Below are 13,963 nucleotides of genomic sequence, written 5' to 3'. Positions count from 1 at the left end.
ATCAAAGTATATGATAATTTGGGAAGAAAGAGAAGGTCCATCTCCACTCAGTTGGCACAGGGGAGTGGTCAAAAGTGGGGAAAAGATGACTGGACCCCCCAGCGTATCATCGAGTATTATGGTCCTGCCACCTGGAACCCCCACGAGTGGATCAGTGGTGCTCGAGAACCAATCTATAACTTAAACCGTATCATAAGGCTACAAGCAGTGCTAGAAATAATCACCAATGAGACAGCTCAGGCCCTAGATCTGTTAGCAGATCAATCCACACAAATGCGAACTGCCATTATCCAACACCGAATGGTTCTTGATTATCTGTTAGCAGAAGAAGGAGGGGTTTGTAGAAAATTAAATGATTCCAACTGTTGTCTACAGATTGATGCCAATGGGAAAGTAGTGAGACAAATATCTTCTGGGATTCAAAAATTAGCTCATGTACCTGTCCAGACCTGGGAAGGTTGGAATATGGACTGGCTCTCCTGGCTTCCAGGAGGACCTTGGGTTAAACAGATGTTGTTTTATTTGTTATGTGTTTTGGCATTGTTACTTTTCTTGCCATGTATCATTCCCTGTTTTATATAACTGATTCAACATGTAGTATCCAATATGCAATTTGTATCCACTGATGGTGTGAAACACGTTCAGGCCATTACCCGATCAAAACCCATGTCTATAGTGAAAATTGTGTAAAACTTCCCTATTTTTCCCCTAAAACTTTCCTTTCCCTTTCTATCTCTCTCCCCCCCTATCCTTTTTCCCCCTTTTATCTTTGTTGACGGGGTGATGTGAGAGTCTGATCCTCTCTCTTGTTAATCAACAAAGATAAAGATTGCATCGTCCCTCCTTAATCAACGAAGATTGCATCATCTCTCCTTAATCTTGTTACTTCTGGGACTCAGACTCGGTGCTTGGCCCAAAAGCTCAGAGATGCAAATCAACAGACAATACCTTTGAAACTCCTAGACCTCACCCTGGCTGGACTGCCCAGGAAGCCTCCATCTTATCTCAGCTGCCCCCAAGGGCTGTGTATGCAGGGTGTGGACAGGTGTAGCCGAGAGAGGGCGGAGGCCCTCCCCCCGGTGACGCCAGACCCCTGCGAATGTGTGAGAATGCACAGGAAGATGCCCTGGGGGGGCTGCAGCTGGACACTGAGCAGAAAACTGTATAAAAAGGCAGGAGAAAGGCCTGCCAAAGTGTGGCATCCCCACCAGACCAAGGGTGGTATCCCCACCAGTGGTATTCCCACCGCACCACCAGTGGCATTCCCAGCGGACCACCATTCCCACCGGACCAAGAGTGGCACCTCCATCGGACCACCAGCGACATCTCCACCGGACCACTGAGGGCAGACCACCCGACCACGAGAACTGCACACCGCCTGAAGAACCTCTGACAAACTCCGCAGATCATCCCTGGGCCACGCACCCGTTTCTCTCTCACTCCTTCATCTGCGACTGAGGGTAATATGCTCACAGCCTTTTCCCCTTCCCTGCACCTTCTTTTCTTCTCCATCGATCTCTTTATCTTTCTCTCTCCCCCTTCTCCCCTCTCTCCCTCCGTTTTGCCCAACCTTATCCTTTAATAAACAGTTTCATGGTGATATATGGTCTCGTTTGCACCTTAATTTCACAACACGGAATCCATTAGAACTGGTCTAGCTCTGCTGGACAGAGATACTGTTAATCTCTGCTCCTCTGGACCTTGACACCTCCTTAAACACATCAGGGGAAGCCTTCCCCTCCTTCCAGAGGTGATACACCCTCTTTTTTTCCCCCAATTCCTTCAGGAGCTGTTTACTCATCCAGGCTGATCGCCTTGACCGCTGGCTCATCTTTTGGCACATGGGAACTGCCAGCTCCTGTGCCTTCAAGAGCTCCTGTTTAAAGTAGGTCCAACTATCCTGGACCCCTTTGTTCTCGAGGACTGATGCCCAGGGGACTTTGGAAATAAGTTTCCTAAGCAAATTGAAGTTTGCCCTCCGAAAGTCCAAGGTGTAGGTTTTGTTGCAGTGCCTCCCTACCTCCCTGCATATTGAAAACTCCACTAACTCGTGATCACTACACCCCAGGCAGCCTCCCAATGCCACATCTCCCACCAGCCCCTCTCTGTTGGGGAGCAGCAGATCAAGCTGAGCTTGACCCCTAGTAGGCTCACCCAACAGCTGGGACATGAAGCCGTCCTCCATGCACTCTAGAAATCTCCTAGACTGCCTCCTCTCTGCTGAATTAAGTTCCCAGCAGATATCTGGCAGGTTAAAGTCGCCCACCAGGACAAGATCTGATCTTGAGACAGCCTCCAGCTGTTTGTAAAATATCTCGTCTGTTTCTTCATCCTGGTTGGGTGGTCTATAACAGACTCCAACCAGGATGCCAGATTTATTAGTCCTCCCTCTGATTTTAACCCTCAGGCTCTCAACCCCTTCATCCCTCACCTCAAGCTCAGTGGCATGGAGTGACTCCCTAATATACAGAGCCACCCCTCCTCCTCTTCTCCCTTACCTATCTCTCCTGTAGAGATTATATGTTACAATCAATCGAGACTCTGCTTTATCTACTGCCCTCATGAGGGTTATCCAGCCCCAAACTGAAATGCCAAGTCCATGCAAGGATTTTTACAGAAAAGAGACCATGGAGGGATTGCTGTGCATTATCATGGCTCTTATGATTTTAATTTTCATATTAATTTTGGTGTTATTTGTGAAAAATTCAAAACCAGTTTCTATAAGAACTAGGAAAAATTCTGTGTCTCAGAAGCAGTCTCTTTCACAGCAAAAGAAGGGTACACAGTTATCTGCTTCCCCTCTACCAGCCTCTGCCCCTCCTTCTCCACTTTCTAGGAACATGGCCAATGTTCCCACTGGTAACATAAACAATAATAAGGATAACAACAACAATCCGCAGAGTTTGGCAGGAGTCCCAGGAGCACAGGCAGGTACCCAAAATCAGAATGTTCCTAGCAACAATGATAACATGTCAGGGTTGGCAGGCATCCCAGGAGGACAGGCAAATAATCCCACTAATGCTGGTAAAGCTAGCCCAGTCAGTCCAAATCCTAATGACACCAGCTCAGCCAATTCGAATCCCCAGCCAGCAGACCAGAACCAGAGCCATGTTAAATCTCAGGCAGATCTGAACTCACAAGCTTCAGGTCAGACCCCTAATGATTCAAACCCTCCAGCAGACACATCCAAGTCTGTTGCTGCTCAGGCTCTTCTGGCACCTGCTAAGGCAAAAGCTAAGACAAAGTGTGGTTCACAGGAGGATGTGAGAGAGGGGACCTCTGGTGATCAGCAAGAGGAGGAAGAGGAGATAGTTAGTCTGTGAGACCTCACAAATGTGCTGAGACATCAGTACTTAAATGAGAAGAGCACTGTGAGGTTGGCTGCCAAGAAAGAGGATGGTTCCAATGAGTTTAAGAGTGCTATGAGGAAGGTTCTGTTTCTAGGCCAGGGACAACCAGATCAACAGGAGGAAGAGGAGGACGATGACATCCAGGACTCAAATGATCCACTAAGAGAGGTCAGGGAGGTTAGAAAGGAATACTCAAGGGAATCAGGTGAACCAATCCTAAGCTGGCTAGTGAGATGCCGTGGCATTGGTGCCAATGCCCTGCAGGTAGGAGACAAGTCTGCCAAGCAGCTGGGACCACTCACTAAGGAGAGTGGAGTGGACAAATACCTGGCAAGTCCTCTTGGTAGGGTTAGCTTGTGGACATGCCTTCTTTTGGCTGTGGCTATGAGATATCCTTCCCGAGATGATCTGCCATGGGCTGCCAAGAAGTGGAACACCGTTGAGCAGGGAATTAAGCTTCTGAAGGAGTTTGCTGTGAAGGAAGTGCTTTATGGAGATCATGGCACTCATGAGCCTGATGACATTCCTCTTGGAACAGGTCTCATGAAGAAGCTTATTAAGCTTGCTCCTTCATCCTATGCTAACATCTTGGCCAGTAAGTTTCTATCAAGGGGTGATAATGGAAGGTCTTTCACTGTTGGTGAATTTACTGACCAGCTCAGGCAGATAGAGGATAGCTTGTCATATTCTGGTCTAGTCTCTGCCACACAAACTATGACTACAGAGCTTAAGGAAGGTATTGAGAATGGCATTAGAAATGGCATGAAAGAACTGAAGGAGGATCTCAAAAACATTACTAATCTGGTAAAGGATACCATTCCTGCATCATCTGAATGGGTGCATGTTTCTGCAGTCAGGAACAGACGCCCACCTCCTGCAAGGCAATTCCAGCCCAGCAGGACACAAATTCCACCCAGACAGCAGCAATCATGTGCATCACTGTGGATACTTCTGCGTGACACATACGGGAAGAACATGAACAAGTGGGATGGTCAACCTACTTCAGCTCTTTCAAAGAGAGTCAGGGAACTGCAGAGTGGCAGAAACAGAGGCAGCAATGCCAGGAAAGTAGCTGTCACTTCTTCAGCTCCCCAGAGCAACTGCAATTGTTCCAACAGTTGCAATTCCTCTCACAACAACACCAATCACTGTGTACACCCTACATGCCATGTTCAGCATTAGGGGTGTCCTGCCTCCAGCCAGGAGGAGGAAAGGGATAGTGGAGAGAACCGAATCTATTGGAATGTATTCATTAGGTGGCCTGGCAGTTCAAAAGTTTGGAAATACAGGGCTTTAGTTGACACAGGTGCTCAGTGTACTTTATTGCCATCCAATTGCAAAGGGACAGAGTCCATACTTATTTTTGGAATCACTGGTGGATCTCAAGAGTTAACTAAGTTGCAAGCTGAGATCAGTTTAACTGGTAAAGAGTGGAAGACACATACTATTGTAACTGGTCCTGATGAGACTTGCATTTTGGGAATTGACTTTTTGAGACAAGGCTGTTTCAAAGATCCTAAGGGTCACAAATGGGCTTTTGCAATAGCATCTGTAGAGATTGAGGATGGTAAATTGAAATTGTCCATTAGACCTGAACTTTCTGATGAATCTGCAGTTGTGGGACATCATGACATAGAGGATCTGGAAGTGCCAATTGCACTCCTCTCATCTTAATCATTGAGAAGCTATGCACCAGTACTAGCCTTTTTAGCTAAAGAAAGAGGAACACAAACTCCTCCTCAATGAGATGCCTCAACTCAACCCCAACCCCTGATTGTACACCATAATCCTCTCCTGACTCACCTTCTCCCTTCTCATCTAACCTAAACTACTAAAATTTACCCCAACTGGCACTCCAACCAACAAAATGCCATCAACACACAAAACAACCCCATGACCTTGACCGTGGACCTAAGCTTTTTCGACCAATTCACCAGCCCATGCCTTCTAGACATCCCCCTAATCCTCCTATCCACCCTATTCCCAGCCCTACTTATCCCCTCACCGGGCAATCGATGGCTTACAAACCGCCTTTCCACTCTACAATCCTGACTCTTTCACCTAACCACTAAACAACTTATAATACCTCTAAACAAAAACGGCCACAAATGAGCCCTAATCCTCACATCCTTAATAACCCTACTTCTACTAATTAACCTCCTAGGCCTCCTACCATACACATTCACACCCACAACGCAACTATCAATAAACATAGCCCTAGCCTTCCCCCTCTGACGAACCACTCTGCTCACCGGCCTACGGAACCAACCCTCAGCCTCCCTGGGCCACCTCCCACCTGAAGGTACACCCACACCCTTAATACCAGCCCTAATCCTAATCAAAACCTCCAGCCTACTAATCCGCCCCCTAGCCCTAGGCATACGACTAACTGCCAACCTAACAGCAGGCCACCTACTCATCCAACTTATCTCCACTGCTTCCTCCATCCTTCTTCCAATCATACCCTCAATCTCAGCCCTAACCGTCGCTATCCTCCTCCTACTCACCATCCTAGAAGTAGCCGTAGCCATAATCCAAGCATACATCTTCATCCTACTATTAAGCCTCTACTTACAGGAAAATATCTAATGGCCCACCAAGCTCACTCTTTCCACATAGTCGACCCAAGCCCATGACCCCTGTTTGCTGCAACCGCCGCACTACTAATGACTTCTGGCTTAATCATATGATTTCACTTCAACTCCTCCAACCTCCTGGCCCTAGGCCTCCTAACCACAACCCTAGTTATAATCCAATGATGACGTGACATAGTACGAGAAGGAACCTTCTAACGACATCACACCCCCACAGTCCAAAAAGGCCTTTGACTCGGCATAATTCTCTTCATCACATCCGAAGCATTCTTCTTCCTAGGATTCTTCTGAGCTTTCTTCCACTCTAGCCTTGCCCCAACCCCAGAGCTAGGAGGACAATGATCCTCCACAGGAATTAAACTGCTAAACCCCATAGAAGTCCCCTTACTCAACACAGCAGTTCTACTAGCATCGGGCATCACCATCACCTGGGCCCACCACAACATCACAGAAGGCAACCGAAAACAAGCCATCCACGCCCTGACAATAACCGTCCTCCTAGGACTCTACTTCACTGCCCTCCAGACAATAGAATACCACGAAGCACCCTTCTCCATTGCCGACAGCGTCTACGGTTCAACCTTTTTCATTGCCACAGGCTTCCACGGCCTACACATCATCATCGGATCATCCTTCCTTTTAATCTGTCTCCTTCGTCTTACCAAATTCCACTTCACATCAAACCACCACTTTGGATTCGAAGCAGCAGCCTGATACTGACACTTCGTTGATGTCATCTGACTCTTCCTCTACATAACCATCTACTGATGAGGATCGTGCTCTTCTAGTATACTAATTACAATTGACTTCCAATCTCTAAAATCTGGTCCCAAGCCAGAGAAGAGCAATAAACATAATCACACTCATATTACCCCTATCCCTCACCCTAAGCACAATTTTAGTCGTATTAAACTTCTGACTCGCCCAAATCAACCCAGACTCAGAAAAACTATCCCCCTATGAATGCGGTTTCGACCCCCTCAGATCCGCCCGCCTCCCATTCTCCATCCGGTTCTTCCTCAGTAGCTATCCTATTCCTCCTATTCGACCTAGAAATTGCCCTCCTCCTTCCTCTCCCCTGAGCCACTCATCTCCCCTCCCCCACCTCTACCCTAACCTGAACATCCACAATTATTCTACTCCTTACCCTTGGACTTATCTACAAATGACTCCAAGGCGGCCTAGAATGGGCAGAATAACAAGAAAGTTAGTCTAATCAAGACAGTTGATTTCTACTCAACAGACTATAGCCCACCCCTATGACTTTCTCCATGTCACTCCTACACCTAAGTTTCTACTCAGCCTTCACCCTAAGCTGCCTAGGCCTAGCCTTCCACCGAGCCCATCTAATCTCAGCCCTCCTCTGCCCAGAGAGTATAATACTATCAATATACATTTCCCTATCAATATGGCCTGTAGAAAAACAAACAGCATCCTCCTCTCTAACCCCCCTACTCATACTAGCCATCTCAGCCTGCGAGGCTGGCACCGGCCTCGCCTTACTCGTAGCCTCCTCTCACACCCACGGCTCCGACCACCTCCACAACCTAAATCTCCTACAATGCTAAAAAGTATCCTCCCCACAATCATACTCCTCCCCCTGACAATCCTATCCCCTTATAAATTCCTATGACCCAACACCACCACACACAGCCTAATAATTGCCTTAAATGCCCTTCAATGACTCACTCCATCCTACCTCCCACACAAAAACCTTACCCCATGAACTGCTATTGACCAAATCTCATCCCCCCTCCTCACCCTATCGCACTGACTACTACCCCTCATAATCCTAGCAAGCCAAAACCACCTCTCACATGAACCCCCAACACGCAAACGAATCTTCATCACAACCCTCATCATAATTCATCCCTTCATTATTCTAGCCTTCTCAACCTCAGAACTAACATTTTTCTACTTTTCATTTGAAGCCAACCTCATCCCCACCCTCATCCTCATCACTCGTTGAGGCAACCAACCAGAACGACTAAGCGCCAGAATCTACCTCCTACTCTACACTCATCAGCTCCCTCCCACTCCTAATTGCAATCCTCTTCATCCACACGCAAATTGGCACCCTCTACCTCCCCTCACTAAAACTCACACCACCCACACCCTCTTGATCACCACTGCTATTAAACTTAGCCCTCCTACTAGCATTCATAATAAAAACCCCACTATATGGCATACACCTATGACTTCCAAAAGCCCACGTAGAAGCCCCCATTGCAGGCTCCATACTCCTTGCAGGCCTCTTACTTAAACTAGGTGGATACAGCATTATACGCACCACCCTCCTAATAAACCCCCTCCCAGACCTACTCCAATATCCATTCATCTCCTTAGCCCTCTGAGGAGCACTAATAACCAGCTCAATCTGCATCTGCCAAACTGACCTTAAATCCCTAATCGCCTACTCATCAGTTAGCCACATGGGCCTAGTCATCGCAGCCAGCATAATCCAAACCCACTGATCCTTCTCAGGGGCAATAATCCTAATAAACTCCCACAGCCTAACATCATCAATACTATTCTACCTAGCAAATATTAACTATGAGCGCACACATAGCCGAATCCTACTACTAACCTAAGGCCTCCAACCCCTCCTACCCCTAATAGCTTCCTGGTGACTCCTTGCTAACCTCACAAATATAGCCCTACCCCCCTCCACTAACCTCATAGCTGAACTATCAATTATAACCTCACTATTCAACTGATCCCCCCTCACTATTGCTCTAACCGGCACCGCCACCCTAATGACCCCCTTCTACACGCTATTCATATTCCTCACAACACAACGTGGCCCACTCCCCAGCCACCTAACATCCATCCAAAACTCATCTACATGAGAACGCACACTAATAACCCTACATATTCTGCCCCTCCTACTCCTTATCCTAAAACCAGAGCTCATCACAAGAACCCTCCCCATAAAAGCAAGTATAGTTTCAACCCAAACATTAGACTGTGACTCTAAAAATAGAAGTTAAAACGGTCTTACCTGCCGAGGGGAGGTATACCCAATAAGAATTTCTAATTCTTGCATCTGGGCCTAAAAACCCAGTCCCCATACTTTTAAAGGATAACAGCAATCCATTGGTCTTAGGAGACACTAATGCTGGTGCAAATCCAAGTAAAAGTAATGGGAACTTCCCTCCTCCTAAACACCACAATACTACTTACCCTATCAATTGTACTCACCCCCATCCTCCTCCCACTAGTAACCCTAACCCCTTGCTCACCAGTCACCATCACACGCTCTGTAAAAACCGCCTTCCTAGCAAGCCTAGTGCCCACAACCGTGTTCATATACTCCGGAACAGAAAGCATTATCTCCAAATGAGAATGAAAAATCATCACAAATTTTAAAATCCCTATCAGCTTCAAAATAGACCTCTACTCCACAACCTTCCTCTCCATCGCATTATTTGTAACCTGATCCATCTTACAATTCGCCTCATGATATATAGCCTCCGAACCTCACATTACAAAATTCTTCTCCTACCTCCTAATCTTCCTCACCGTGATACTCCTCCTAACCACCGACAACAACCTATTCCTCCTATTCATTGGCTGAGAAGGAGTTGGCATTATATCCTTCCTCCTCATCGGCTGATGGTATGCACGAACAGAAGCCAACACTGCAGCCCTACAAGCAATCCTCTACAAACGCATTGGGGACATCGGCCTAATCCTAAGTATAACATGACTGGCCTCAACCTTAAACACCTGAGAAATCCAACAAATAACATCCCCAGCCCCAACACTCCCTCTCCTGGGCCTCATCCTTGCCACCACTGGAAAATCTGCCCAATTTGGCCTCCACCCATGACTCCCAGCCGCCATAGAAGGCCCAACCCCAGTCTCCGCCCTACTCCACTCTAGCACAATAGTTGTAGCCAGCATTTTCCTTCTAATCCACACCCATCCCATTCTCACCAATAACCAAACTGCCCTCACACTATGCCTGTGCTTAGGCGCCCTATCCACATTATTCGCTGCAACATGCGCCCTGACACAAAATTACATCAAAAAAATTATTGCTTTCTCGACATCAAGCCAACTGGGATTAATAATAGTCACTATTGGACTCAACCTTCCCCAACTAGCCTTCCTCCACATCTCAACCCATGCCTTCTTCAAAGCCATACTATTCCTATGCTCGGGGTCTATCATCCACAACCTCAATGGCGAACAAGACATCTGGAAAATAGGGGGCCTTCAAAAAACACTCCCCATTACCTCCTCATGCCTAACCCTTGGCAACCTTGCCCTCATAGGAACCCCTTTCCTTGCTGGGTTTTACTCAAAAGACCTTATTATTGAAAACCTAAACACCTCATACCTAAACTCATGAGCCCTCCTCCTAACACTCCTAGCCACATCATTCACCGCCACCTATAGCCTTCGCCTAACCCTCATAGTCCAAACAGGACCCAACCGCTCACCCTCCATCACCCCCATTAATGAAAACAACCCTACAATCCTCAACCCCATTACCCGCCTCGTTCTGGGCAGCATCACAGCAGGCCTAATCATCTCATCCCTAATCCTACCCACAAAAACACCACCAATAACCATGCCCCTAACAACAAAAACAGCAGCAATCTTAGTCACCACCCTCGGCATCATCCTCGCTCTAGAACTCTTAAACATAACCCACATACTTACCCTCCCCAAACAAAACCCCTACTCCAACTTCTCATCCTCATTAGGCTTCTTCAACCCCCTAATCCACCGATCCAGCTCCACAAACTTCCTCCACCCCGGCCAAAAAATTGCCACCCAACTCATCGACCTGTCCTGATATAAAAAAAAATTGGCTCAGAAGGACTTGCAGACCTACACCGAACGTTCTCCAAAATCTCAACCTCCCTTCACAAAGGCCTCATTAAATCATACCTAGGCACATTTGCCCTGACCATCTTCATCATCCTAATAATACCCAGACCGACTCCCCCCCAAATTGGCCCCAAACCTACGTAAATCCCACCCACTCCTAAAAATCATCAACAACTCCCTAATCGACCTCCCCACCCCACCCAACATCTCTGCATGATGGAACTTTGGCTCCCTCCTAGGCATCTGCCTAATCACCCAAATTGTCACCGGCCTCTTACTAGCCACTCACTACACCGCAGACACTGCTCTAGCCTTCTCATCCATAGCCCACACATGCCACAACGTCCAATACGGCTGACTAATCCGCAACCTCCACGCCAACAGAGCCTCATTCTTCTTCATCTGCATCTACCTCCACATCGGATGAGGATTCTACTATGTATCCTACCTATTTAAAGAAACCTGAAACACAGGAATCATCCTTCTCCTTACACTAATAGCAACAGCCTTCGTTGGCTACGTCCTTCCGTGAGGACAGATATCATTCTGAGGTGCAACAGTCATCACCAACCTCTTCTCTGCCTTCCCCTACATCGGCCAAACTATTGTTGAATGGGCCTGAGGTGGATTTTCAGTAGACAATCCAACCCTCACCCGATTTTTTGCCCTACACTTCCTACTACCATTTCTCATCGCAGGCCTAACAATAGTCCACCTAACATTCCTACACGAATCCGGCTCAAACAACCCACTAGGCATCCAATCCAACTATGACAAAATCCCCTTCCACCCATACTTCTCCCTCAAAGACATTTTTGGCTTCATTATTCTACTATTCACACTCACAATGCTAGCCCTACTCTCACCAAACTTTCTAGGCGACTCAGAAAACTTTACCCCAGCTAACCCCCTAGTCACCCCTCCCCACATCAAACCAGAATGGTACTTCCTATTTGCCTCCGCCATCCTACGCTCAATCCCAAACAAACTAGGCGGCGTACTAGCCCTAGCCGCCTCCGTCCTAATCCTATTCCTCATCCCCCTACTCCACACATCCAAACAACGTGCAATAACATTCCACCCCCTATCACAACTCCTCTTCTGAGCCCTAGCAGCCAACCTACTCATCCTCACCTGAGTAGACAGCCAACCCATTGAACACCCATTTATTATTATCGGCCAACTGGCCTCAGCAACCTACTTCGCCATCATCCTCATCCTATTCCCCCTCATCAGCACCCTAGAAAACAAACTACTTAACTATTAACTACTCTAGTAGTTTATACAAAACATTGGTCTTGTAAACCAAAAACTGAAGACTCACCTCTTCCTAGAGTTTCCCCCCCCCCCCCCCCTTCCTCCCCCACAAACATTTGCTTGCAGGAAACAACTATCACAATTTCTTGTATGTATAAATGTGCATTATATTATTTTACCCAGACATCATATTAAGCTCTAGGACAAAACATGTAATGTACTACTCACATAACACCACAAAGCTCATGACAAAGTCAGCTCTTAACACATCCCACTTTCTAAAGGAATAACCAATGCATGTACAACCACTACAACAACCCTCCAAACTTCTACATAGATGCTCCCCATCCTACTTTCTGAAGAAATAACCTTGTAATGTACATCCTAATTACCCAGTACCTAGTACTAAACCCATCAAAAATCCTTAGCTTCGCTTAAAAACCCCTCCAGTATACAAGAGTGCTCAATGTACCTCCCTCCTTGGTAACCGCCCATAACATGCCTAACACTGGTTCAGCGCTTAAAGCTGTCGTACCAGGTTATTTATTAATCGTTCACCTCACGTGAAATCAGCAATGTACCGCATATAATATCCTACCGTGGCTAGCTTCAGGCCCATTATTTCCCCCTACACCCCTAGCACAACTTGCTCTTTTGCGCCTCTGGTTCCTTTTTCAGGGCCATAAAAAGGCTCTTCCCTTTAACCTGCTCTTCACCGATACGTCTGGTTGGGATCATAGCTCCCCATCTCACCCTTAATCGCAGCATTCCGAACTTTTGGTGCCTCTCTTCCTTTTTTTTTTTTTTGGATCCTTTCAATGAGCCCCCCCGTGCAGCGGGAGTATACAATCTCTTGACCTGTGCATCAGTCCATAGCATCCTGTTTGGTGGTCCTCAGGAGTAACTGAAGCTGAGACGGTGTCAAGTGTATGGGGAATCATTTTGACTCTGATGCACTTTGACTAACATTTGGTTATGGTTTATTTTATCCTTGATTAAGTCCAGTACTAAATTAATGAATGCTTGATAGACATAAAAAAATACTAACTACACACCTCCTAATTTTGCCCTATTTCACTTCCACTTCTAGGAAGATTCCAGCTATTTACATTCTAACCCAACTGTTTCTTTTATTCTTTCAATTTTCATCAAATGAACATTCGTTTAACTCCTAAATTTCCCCTGATTCATTCCTTCAATCAATCGTTCATTCATTTCTTTTATTCTTTCAATTTTCATCAAACGAACATTTGTTTAACTCCTAAATTTCCCCTAATTTGTTCTTTCAACCAATCATTCGTTTCATTTTTATTCTTTCAATTTTCATCAAATGAACATTCGTTTAACTCCTAAATTTCCCCTAACAATCCCAAAACAAAACAAACAAAACAAGCAAAACAAACAAAACGAAGGTCCTTGTAGCTTAAACAAAGCATGACACTGAAGATGTCAAGACTGGATATCACATACTCGAGGACAAAAGACTTAGTCCTAACCTTACAGTTGGTTACTGCGAGCTTATACATGCAAGTATCCGTGCCCCAGTGTAAATGCCCTCAGCCCCTTATCAAGACAAGAGGAGCAGGTATCAGGCACGCCAAGTGCAGCCCAAAACACCTTGCTCAGCCACACCCCCACGGGCTCCAGCAGTAACTAACATTAAGCGATAAGCGAAAGCTTGACTTAGCTACGGCAAAACCAGGGCTGGTCAACCTTGTGCCAGCCACCGTGGTCATACAAGAAGCCCAAATCAACCACACCCAGCGTAAAGAGTGGCTTTAATGCTGTCCCCATAACTAGGACCAAATTGCAACTGAGCCGTCATAAGCTAAAGATGCACTCAAGCCCAATATAAACATAGTCCTAGCACCATGGACCAATAAACCCCACGAAAGCCAGGGAACAAACTGGGATTAGATA

The 13,963-nt window shown here is 46.5% G+C and overlaps 2 pseudogenes; both read left to right on the top strand.

Moving 5' to 3' along the window:
- The first annotated feature begins 5,810 nt into the window (after positions 1 to 5,810).
- On the top strand, positions 5,811 to 6,720 carry LOC135173203 (cytochrome c oxidase subunit 3-like; annotated as a pseudogene).
- Positions 6,721 to 7,352: 632 nt separating this feature from the next.
- LOC135192959 (cytochrome b-like) lies at positions 7,353 to 12,085 on the top strand (annotated as a pseudogene).
- Positions 12,086 to 13,963: the final 1,878 nt, after the last annotated feature.

Source organism: Pogoniulus pusillus, chromosome Z (genome assembly GCF_015220805.1).
Source record: "Pogoniulus pusillus isolate bPogPus1 chromosome Z, bPogPus1.pri, whole genome shotgun sequence".
Classification (NCBI taxonomy): domain Eukaryota; kingdom Metazoa; phylum Chordata; class Aves; order Piciformes; family Lybiidae; genus Pogoniulus; species Pogoniulus pusillus.
The sequence above is the reverse complement of the archived record's forward strand: the minus strand, read 5'-3'. Positions and strand labels throughout refer to the sequence as shown.